Below are 11,518 nucleotides of genomic sequence, written 5' to 3' on the forward strand. Positions count from 1 at the left end.
TATTTAGAAACAACTGGCCCTCGTGTCCTTCCTCTTCACACGCTTTCTCCAACCGTGACATGAGGGTGTGGGTGAGGGTGAGGGGGGGGGGGGGGAAGAGGAGTCACTCACCTCAGCAGTCTTCTCCTGACGGGAGCATCTGTTGCTGTGGGTTCAGTTAACTACGACCGTCCTCCACCTGCAAGAGTTAAAATGTCAATGTAAAGAGAAATAAACAGCACGAAGCGTTTTCACTCGTCATGAGAGTTTAACCCAAATAAACGTCTCTTTGCTCACACGCTACATCCTTAAAAGCACACGGGACTCGTGGGGCGACGTGAGCACGAGTCACTTGGTGGATGTTTCATTCCAGATTATTTGTCTTCATTTGTAAACAATTACATGACGGCGCTCCGCGTGCACGTTTGGAGACGATGAAAACAGCGATAGAGCTCAGCACATACGAAACTTTAACAGCCTCGTTCATCATTTACAGCATTCAACATGAAGACACCCTGCAGACGGAGAGACACGGGGCGAACCGAAGCTCCTTTCCTTTCACGCCGCGGCCCTGAACCCATCTCCTCATCCCTCAGAGGAGCCGAATGTGAGAGCGCAGATGTCTGAATCAGTCAGAGTGGACGTTAAACAGACTTCACCCTGCCGGCTCTCTGTGTAACGTCTGATCGAGCCCGTGTGTGAACAGAGCGGCTCATTGTGCGGAGGATTCACAGCGAGTGAGTGGGCGTGTTGATAACGTTTCCACCACGGAGGAAAACAAACAAAGGAGGCGCCGACAAAAACGTTTAACTGGAGGGATGAAAAGATGTGGGAAGTTCTGTACGGATCAGTAAGGAACGAAGAAATTCAAGGAACGGAGAAGGACATTTGGGTGTTAATGACCGAATTAAGGTCCGGCTACGTGACCGCGGAGACGTCAGCCAGCCTGTTAGCTAGTTAGCTAGCCAGTTGCCGAAGTGAGTCAGATGTACCGCCCACCAGTCGGCTGATAGGCTCATTTTCTGTAAAGGTGGTGGAATTAGCAGGTAAGCTAGCTAACTGGCAGACGGCCGGCTCCCAGTTCCTCTTGTGTTTAAAACGGCGTTCTAAGAACCACGATCCTTCCTCGTTCTTCTGCGTTGGATTGGATTTCTAGAAATGTAAAAAAAAAAAGGTTCTTCTGGTGCAAAAACCCCTAAAGTCTGCCCGTGATCGGTCAGACATCGTGTTTCATATGAGAACACGATTCACGAGGAAAGGAAAGCGTCACCGTGACCCTGAGACAACGAGCGACCGCGTCTCCGAAGCTTCTCAAAAACAGATGAGATTGCGTTACGTCGCTTACTTTGCTTCTCTGCCAGTGTTGCTGCATGTTTACGAAACAGTTAAAGTAAGAAAATCGGCAGCGTGAAGTTAAAAACTGACTAATGTCGGACGTATGATCCTCAAACTGGACTGTGGAAAGAATCCAGAGGAGAAGAAGAAGAAGAAGAAGAAGAAGAAGAAGACGAACGCACGGACGGATAAACAAAAATAAAGTCGGAGAATCGTCAAAGTCTCGACAAGATTTCACGGCAAACCACCCGATAGTTGTTGAGCTATTTCTGTCGGGACTAAATATGTTTAGAAACAATCAGTGATTGCCAATAATATAATATAATATAATATAATATATAATATATTCGTGCAGGTGCGTTACACGATCTCACTCCGTCTAATAAATAAACAAAAGAGAGGAAATATTCTTGCATCTGTTTCGCTAATTAAACAAAATACAACCGTCAACCTTCTGAATTTGAGTTTGTCTCTTACTAAGACGTCAGCTTAACTTCCTCTTTACCTCTTTAACTCACCAAACGTCACCAAACCCGCCTCGGTGAGCCTTCACACTGCTCCAACAATCAGCGACTGCGGTTCGCTCGACATCCTTCGCTCACAGAGTCAAAAGAGTTTAAAAGGAAGCAGCAAAACCACCAGACTCCATCGACAAAAACAGCCATTTTGACCTCAGGGGTCATTGCAAAAAACAGAATACACACTATGTTTAAGTCCCGTCATCTCACGCCTAAAGTACCGCGGATGGATTCTTCCAACGTGCCTCACGCGGACAGAACGAGGGCGCGCTAATGTCGTTTTTATAGCCTGATTAAATGAGAGAAGGGCGGTCAGACTGTGTGGGAGTAACAATGAGTGCACGGCCAAAATAGGTGGAAAAGAATAACGTGAGCTGTGTGAGGCTGACAGCACATGTTCACACACACACACACACGCACACACACACACACACACACACACACACACACACACACACACACACACACACACACACACGCACGCCACCGTACTGGTATGCAGAGTCCAAACTCTCGGGGGAAATAAGGGGAGCGAGCACCACACTAAGTAGGGCTTAGTGGGTCAAAAGTTTAAGAAGCACAATTACCTGAAAGACCTCGGCTGACCCCCAAATTTCTCACCTCCTGTCCCCTCACACACACACACACACACACACACACACACGCGCACACACACCTTCGACAGCGGCGATTTACAGCCGGCAGCAGGAGACGGTGAAAGCCTATACACCACCAACAGGCTCCTGGAGAGAAAGGGAGAGCGAGAGACCCACGTCAGCACAGTTTGTATTTTGATTACACTTTCAGGCGTTGTAAACGATCCCCGCTGCGAAACAGTGTCAAATTAAACGGTCGTAACTCACCTGGACAGAATCCGAACGCCTCTCCTTGGCTCGCTCAGCGCGCGTCCGCACGAGAGGTGGTGACAGGGCTTCAGATAATGTATCACAATATCACATTAAGGAGAGGGGCGCTGAAGCCAAATGTGAATCCCATATGCGGAGGCGGGGAGGGAGGGAGGGTGGGGGCGGGAGACGGCGAGAGTGGGGTGGAGGATGGAGGTGTGGGGGTGTGGGGGGGGGGGATATATTGAGCAAAAGGAAGGGATTCTCCGGGATGACAAACCACCGCCACAGCAGCTTCCCGGCAACCTGTGAGAACGCTTCCACTCTCTGTAGCCGCGGAGGGTGAATGCACGGACATAAAAAGCAAAGTGACGTTCAACGGCGCAGGTTTGGGGGGGGCACACGAAGAAGGGGGCCTCCCAACATGAAAGTCCTAATTTTATCATGGATTTTATATGCATCAAATTATGGTTTAAATGTTTTAATTGCCAATTTAAAATGTAAAAATATCAAATTAATGTAAAAATATCAAATGAATGCACTAATTCAACAACACTCAGTGTATTTCAGTGCACTTCATTGTAAATTGTGAATTAGTGTACTTTGAAAATGATACTTTAGTGCAAACACTTATAGAGGTAATTTAATGCACTTATGAAAAATAAATATATATATATAAATATAGTTGTGTTCAAGTCCTTTGTTAGTTTTAGTTTGTACTTTAGTTTCATGATTTTCAAACAGCACACTCAAAGTTTGTAAAAGGTTTTTTTAACTGGCAAAAGCGAGATAGTGGTGACACGACAATACACACACACACACACACACACACACACACACACACACACACACACACACACACACACACACACACACACACACATACACACACACACACACACACACACACACACACACACACACACACGCACACACACACACACGTGTGTAATAATTATAAAATAATTATAAATGATTATAATAATAAATAGAATAATTTTAATACATGTTTTTAAAAATAAATATTAAATAGAAAATGGAGAAAAAAACAATTAAATATTTATTTTTTCTTCTTTTACATAAAAATAAATAAGTGTAATAATTAAATAAATTGTAGATAAATAGTAATGAGTGTGATATATAAATATATAAATTTATATAACAGTGGGTCCAGCAGGAGCTCGTGTGTGTGATGCTGTGTCACTGCCTGGGAGCGTCCTGCACAAACCCCCTGGCCGCTCACACTGGTGATTAGGCTGCGGCTCGGGTTGCACCCTGGGTCCATCCGCGCGTAAGCCGGGGGACTCTACAGGTCGTGACGTGGCAGTCGTCCCCGTCTCCGTGGGCCCCACCTCGGCTGCAGGCGCTCCGTCGTGCCGTCCCCACGAGCGCCGATGACTGAGATGTGAGCGGACCTGACATGAGTCATCTGCTCGTCAGGGGGGGATTAGCAGGGCAGGGTCCCCTCACGGCTCAGTCACGCATTTACGGGCACCGCGTCCCAACAGCAGCCGCGCTGATCGTTATCTAACAAAGACAGGTTTGTTCTGTGTCTGTGCAGCTTTGAAGAAGCCTGGGACACAGCGAGCACACTTCAAAGAGCTAACGGGGACGCAGGCGGAGACCGCAGCCGACGGCCGATCGACACGCGTGTCCTGAGAAGACTCTCCATGCTCATTGGATAAAAAATGCATCTCACCTGATAAAGACGAGCTTGTTTTCCTAGTTTAGCCGTTTGTTTACTTTCCTCAATTCTGCCGACGCAACACGGAAAACACACAAACCTAAAAAACGAGGCCCACTGCGACCGCCGTTGACGTGTCCCTACCTTTACAAACACGTTTGAGTTTATTCTGAATGAAGTGTGTTTTAAGATGATCAGCGAGGGAACATTCATTCATTCATTCATTCATCTTCAGCCGCTTGTCCCTGTCGGGATCATGGGGGGCCGGAGACGATCCCAGCTGACATCGGGCGTGAGGCGGGGTCCACCCTGGACAGGACGCCAGTCTATCACAGGACACATACCATTCAGGTAGAGACAGACAACCATTCACACCTACGGGTGATTTAGAGTCATCAATGAACCGAACACCTGCACGTCTTTGGACTGTGGGAGGAAACCGGAGAACCCGGAGAAAACCCACGCAGACACGGGGACAACATGCAAACTCTGCACAGAAGGGCCCCAGCCGGGATTCAAACCAGGAACCCTCTCGCTATGAGGCTAACCGCCCAGCGAGGGAACAATGTCTGGCTCAGAACTTGATTCAGCTTTAATTACTGCACAGTTTGAACTATCGCAGGACCAAGAGTCGTAAGTTTGAGCCACTTGTTTGTCCCCAGTTTGTACCAGAGGTGAGATCTCTGGACGAACACCTGCTCACCCTCTTTGGTACAAAGTTGTCGTCTTAGCGGACTGATATTTCTGTCACAGTTCAGTCGTCCGAGCCCTCAGTAGTTTTCCATTGATCCTGCCTCTGCCCCACTCAGCCTGTCAGCCACACCCACCTCGTCAGTCACCTGTGCACACAGCTGCCTCTCATCACATGCACATGATCACCAGCTACACACTCACTCCTCTGACAGATTGTTCTGTGCCATGCGAGACTTTCCAGCGTTCTTCTGTGTGTCTTCCCGGTAACGACCTCGCCTGTCTACCCGGTACCGACCTCGCCTGTCTTCCCCGTACCGACCTCGCCTGTCCCTGATTCCCTGCTTCGTCTGCATCCTGGTAAATGGACCCAGCCTTCTGTCCCTGACCAAGAGATCAGCCTCTCCTCTCCTGATTCCTGTTTGCCGTTTTCCAAACTGTCTGCCTGAGTCTGAGTTAACCGAACTTTTACCACTGTTTCTGAGTCCTTTGTACTGCAGTTGGGTCCAAACACCACCCGTTTAAAGCCTTTAAGGAGAAATGGAAACCAGGAGGTGTCATCTAAGGAGGGATTGGGGCTCCACTTTAGCTAACACGGATGAAGCTCAAGCTGTTTCTTTGGGTACGGAGAGAAATCATTCTGCTGATGTGGAAACGTGACTCTGCACCAAGTTATGAAAGTGACTAAGGGAAATGTAAGATCAGGTATCACAACAATGATGAAGTGAAACACTGTGATAAGAGCTGGGAGCCTCTACTGTCGCACATAAAGACTCCTAATGCTGTGAATTCTGAATGTTTTTCTTTTTTTATAGCCCTCTCTGTGTTGAACTGCACCACATTCATGAACACCACAGCTGTTTTGTCAATATGTGACTTGTTCAGTCCGTAACAAACAACAATTAGCGAGGTAAAATTACTGTCTGGTGGCTTTAAGGAGAGTTTCTTTGCATGTTTAAATTCTGCAAATGAAGGATTTATTTACTGGTGATTGGACGAGTTAACGAGGGACTCCAGCTCCAACGCCTGAGGGAGAAACGTGAATTCAGAAGGTGTCCGTTTGGGTTTGTCTGTTAGAAGAAGAATTACTTTATTTTTATCCCACACGGGGAAATTCAATTTTCACTCTTATTATCATACATGTTACACAGACAGGCCCGAAATACACACATGCACAACCAGTGCATAGGTGCGTTTCCACTGTGGTTGTATACCCAGAATGAGGCGGGTCTATCTCGCAGAAACGCCCCTAATTACCATGTGAGTCGCTGTTTGTTTCCCCTGTAGGGGAGCAGGGATGTTTTTCTCCCCTGAGAGAAACTCGGCTGCTGATTGGACGGAGCTCTAAGCGGGATGTGACGTGTGGTCGAACAGACTTTGAGAAAGAACGGAGCGCTGCTGTATCACTGATCAGCTGATCACTGGTGATTCAAACCCATTCAGAGTTATTCCGTCACCTCCAGAGTCTCTAAGGTCGCACTCACACTGTCCATCCGTACCGTTCGTAAGTGTCACAGGTAAAGTCTAGTTCGTTTGACCAGTGTGAGTGCAACCGTACCGCGCATAGATGCGCACGTGTACGAGCACGAGGCCTACGGTGGTTCTGAGGTCATTTCCTGTGCGCCTGTTGGGACGTAGAAAAAAGAAGGAGGGACCATGCACGGACATTTCAAACAATGGCGGTGAAAGGTTCACGTTGGTGTGATGCTGAGGTGGAGTGTTTACTGCAGATTTGGTCGATGAAAAGATTCAAAAACAGTCGACAAGACGTACAAAAACTCCGAGGTCTACGGAAAGATTTGGAAACAAAGCCACGCATCGCCATGACGTCATCAATGCGTGTGACGTGTTACGGCGTGATGACGTATAGGCAGCAAGAAGCATTCTCCGAGGCCCAGGTAGTGTGAGTACAAACGGGCCTGGAGGGGGGGACAAGGACCCTAAAGCACGGGGCACGGGACGGAGGCACAGTCATGGAAACACGGTGAGTGAACGGCGTGTTTCCATGAACGTTTGAGAGGGCGTGGCCTGAAACTTTTCATTGTAGCCCAATATAAACGCGCCTTAAGAGCTGAGGGAGCTTGCAGAACTGGAGATGCTGCCCAAATATGTGTTTGGTTGTCTCTCTCTCACAGACACGTTTATCTCTGCTCTGTTGTACGAGAATTTGGGCCGGCACAATATTAAAACTCCGGTCCTCTTCCCAGAAGAGTAAAATATCTCTCTCTAAGTTTTTCAGCTAAAGCTCTCGGTTCTTACGTTCAGCGCAGTAGAGCTTATCTGAGTCGGTTCGCGTTATCTGTGAGGGGAACATTGGTGCCGACTGACCGATGCTGCACAGACGTATTCAGTCTTCATTTGAATGATTGATTTCCAGTTTCATTTTAAGCTACAGGAAAAAAAAAGGGGGCTATCGTTTTGGGAGATTTATGTGGAGCGCTGTCGAACAGAAAAACAGGCGGGTTTGCCTCCAAAATGGCCTCCGCCGGGAGCCAAAAGCCCGACAAAAAGAGTCCCATAGTTGTAATTTACAGCCGGTGTAGAATAACATTCTCTCCTCTTGAGCAGGTAAAGTAATGTTGTAGCAGCTGCCAAAGACAACCCGTGTTTAATGAGCGTACCAGGTCTGCTGCTGGAGTTCAGGGAGGATCACAGTAAGTGCTCAGAATCAAGGGATAACGTCTCGTACAGGAATAAAACGCCGCCATCAAAGAGAAACTCACAGTGAGCGCGGACCACAGTGAGGCTAACGACCTTAGCACTCGTTTACACACAAACACGCTGAGACGCCGAGTGTGCGTGAAACTGCAAGTGCAATAAGAGCAGCAGCAGTTCTGAGACAGATAGAGGGAGATATGGAATAACGAGAGAGCGGCTAAGTGTTTCCCCATGTGCACCTGGGGCAGTGGCTGACCCTGTAAAGCAGGGTCTAAGCCTCAGCCCCCCCCCCCCTCTGTGCCAATGCCTATAGGCACTGAGGAATCACTGGAATGAGGAAGAGCGGCCAAAAACAGTCTGCTGAACTCTCTTCCTCTCTGTAGAGGTGCCGTTACAGAGGGCCCCCAGTTTAGGCCCACACGGACGACACTTAGCAGGCTGCTCCATCTTCTCTACGGCCCTCCTGGGACGTGGATGGACTCTGACTGACTGACTTAAAGTGTCATTCTGGCGCAAAATCATCCCATGGTCCTTTTTTGGCACTTGCACACATCGAATAAGCCATCAAGACATTTTTTCATGTAACAACTATTAACAGAGAAATCCGGGAGAGTTGCTAAAAGCTGGACGTGGCTAACAGTGATTAGCTCGGGGCAGTGCGGTGAAGGCATTCAAAGGTCCTTTTTAACCACTAATGCTGCTGAAAATAACAGCAAACCTCTGCAGCAGCATGAGAAGAGTCCCTACACACACAACAAAGCACCAATGGGCTCCTTCCTTTGGGAATCTGACTTTGGTAATCCACTGTAATGGACTTTACTATGAGAGGAGCTGGTACAGAAGTCTTAAAACACTCTTTTAATAAACTCTGGCTTCACTAACTACGCTGTTGCTGCTTTGTTGTGTGTGTAGGGACTCTTCTCATGCTGCTGCAGAGGTTTGCTGTTATTTTCAGCAGCATTAGTGGTTAAAGAAGACCTTTGAATGCCTTCACCGTGCTGCCCCGAGCTAATTACTGTTAGCCACGTCCGGCTGTTAGCGTCTCCATTAATAGTTAATTCTGTCTTGATGGCTTATTTGATGAATGTTAGTGCTAAAAAAGACCCTGGGAGGATTGACGCCGGAGTGACACTTACACAAAGATGGTAAACATGACAAACATTTTACCTGCTTAACATCAGCATCTTAGCATTGAGAAGATGTTAGCATGCTGATGTTAGCTGTGGCTGTTTCGACTCTTAGTTCTGTTAAATATTCTTCAAACCTTTCTGTTTGTGAACGGGAGAATACATCAAATAAACAGACTCAAATAAAACCCCTTTAAATTGTGTATAAATCAACTGAAGCAGCCGAGTTAGAACATGAGACTTCCACCCTCACATTAGCTGACAGGAGCTCATTCAGCGTGAACTGAGGGGCCAAAACTCGCTGCTCTGGGGGGGGAACAGTTCGGAGAAAAACATCTGAACGCAGGTGCTCCGTGATGTCTTTCTGTGTGCTTCCAGGTTCAGGATTTGTTTTCACGAGAGAAGAAAGGCACGCGGCCAGTAAACAGAGACTCCTTCCCGCTCGTTCTCAGATATCTGTTTAGACTTCACAGATTAGCCGTGACTCCATCAGACTCGCATTAAGCCCTCACATGCGTGCACACAAACACACTCGCAGCCTCCTAACCCCAGAGACATTTATGACCTTCCTGTATATCGGTTTACTGTTTTACAGCGCGGCGGTCCCGAGCAGAGCGGCCGTAAAGTGGAGCGAGAACAAAACAAGAGAGCCAGATTCTTTACAACGAGGCTCCATGTTCTGTTTCTGCTGAGCGGAGACGGAGAGTCGCTCAAAGCACATACGCAAAAGCCGAGAGGAGAAGGAGATCAGGAGGGACGGGGGTTCGTGGTAGTTTTAATCCTGCGTTGAGCTGGATTCTCGTACGTCAACGTGGTGTTTGAGCTTCAACAGATGATTTCTTGAGCCCTCATCATACTACTAGAAGATACCAATGGCCTCTCATGAAGCACAGAGACTTATATCAAGTAACTAGAGTATTATCAACAGTAGGTGACAGCAGAGACTATAAAAGACACGGACGTCACCCATTGGTTAGTGGGCTACTGTTTTTAGAGCCTTAAGGGGCCGTCTCATTATCGGCTTTTCGCGCTGGGCTCACCGCGAGGTTGGGCTCACCTCGAGGTTGGGCTCACCGCGAGGTTGGGCTCATCGCGAGGTCTGGCTCACCGCGAGGTCGGGCGCAGAGACCCAGTAAACCGAAAAATCAACGTTAGCATTAAAACAACCGTTAGCTCGTAAACTGCCTCTTCACAAACCTGCTGTGTTGCTTATAAACCTCCATCATTACGTAGATTAATGTAACGTTAAATAGTTCGGGAAACTCCGACACAAAAACGATACGTTTCTCCTCCATCTTTCTAGCCGATTTGACGTCGCTCTCTGGTTGCCAAGGAAACATAAACGTCGCACTCAAAGCTTCTCTCTAATTGGTTGAGCTTTTCAAAGCTCAGCGCCAACGAGGTCAAAGTTCAACTGATTTGGGGTGGCCGGTGGAACAGTGGTTAGAGCAGGCGCCCCGTGTAAAGAGGCTGAAGGTCCTCGAGGCAGCGTCCACAGGTTCGACTCCAACCTGCGGCCCTTTGCTGCCTGTCACTCCCCCTCGCCCTCTCATCCTATTTCCTGTCTGGTCAATAAAATAAAGGGAAAAAGCGGTGCGTGCCGTTGGGTGCTAACGCCTCTTCCATAGGAAATGAATGAAACGGGTGTCGGGGCCTTTACGTTTGTCCGTTGTTTGTCTGTTGACCACCACCGCAAATTTTCTGGCAGACCGCTGTCCTCTTTAGCTTTACCTGCTAACGCAAGCTGACTAACGTTAGCTTTGTTATTGAGGTGCAATCGAACACTGATCGAGACATTTTTAGGCGCCATGTCGTGGAAAGTCACATGGTATAAGCTTCTAACCCACCCCTGCATCTCAGATTTAATAAAGAGATGTTACAGGTTGAGGCTGGTGATCATCGTCTTGTCAATAAATTCCATCAAAAGAGAAATAACAAATGATATTCTGTCTTCCTCCGTGTGATTGAGCGCCATCTTTGTCCAAAAACACCTGAGTGAGTCACAGCGTCGGTCCTTTCATGGGATTTCATCACCAGCTTTGTGCTTTTATTGTTACTTTATAAAGAAAACCCACACACTATTTGTCTAATCCGTAAGGATGTGATACGTTGCACCCAGGATATTCAAAGCCTGGCGATGAGGATGCAACTCTTTCAGCTCGCTGTTGCTGTGCCTCGGAGCATGACGGGGCAGAAATACTGGACGTGTGGGTGCAAAGAGACGGCGTGCTTCGCATGGCAAAAGAAGGCCAAGCACGCCGTCAGGAAGCTCCCTGCGACCACCGACCACATCGACGTCACCCTTTGTGTTTTGGCGAGAGTTGGTGGCTGGGGAAGCTCGTATTTTAGTATGTGTGAAAGCAGACAGAGAAGACCTGATAATGCCTGCGGTGATGTAATGTGCTGTTCCTGTGCTCAGTGTAAAGGGGCAGAAGGGTGTGTGTGTGTGTGTGTGTGTGTGTGTGTGTGTGTGTGTGTGTGTGTGTGTGTGTGTGTCTGGGTGGTTGATTACCTAATGTTTGACTCATCCCCTTACTAGAATTTGCAACGCAGGCTCTGATTACAGTGGCGCCTCGACCTGAACGACCTGTGCCTTTTATAGTCAAACACTGCCACACACAGACAGACAGACACACAGACAGACAGACAGACAGACACACAGACAGACACACACACAGACAC

At 47.9% G+C, this 11,518-nt stretch overlaps 1 protein-coding gene and 1 long non-coding RNA gene across 2 annotated transcripts in view; one reads left to right on the plus strand and one right to left on the minus strand.

The window, feature by feature from the left end:
* The window catches only part of ndp (norrin cystine knot growth factor NDP), a 34,645-nt gene extending 32,733 nt beyond the window's left edge, over window positions 1-1,912 (minus strand). The window contains exons 1-2 of the mRNA XM_083921813.1: window positions 1,833-1,912; window positions 112-178 (exon numbers count right to left, since the gene is read on the minus strand). The gene's annotated coding sequence lies outside the window, so the exon portion shown is untranslated. The remainder of the gene's footprint in view (window positions 1-111; window positions 179-1,832) is intronic.
* LOC310952953 overlaps window positions 1-11,518 on the plus strand; it is a 403,897-nt gene that overhangs the window by 140,867 nt on the left and 251,512 nt on the right. The gene's annotated exons all lie outside the window — the stretch shown is intronic.

The sequence above is a fragment of the Echiichthys vipera genome, assembly GCF_963691815.1.
Source record: "Echiichthys vipera genome assembly, chromosome: 10".
Classification (NCBI taxonomy): domain Eukaryota; kingdom Metazoa; phylum Chordata; class Actinopteri; order Perciformes; family Trachinidae; genus Echiichthys; species Echiichthys vipera.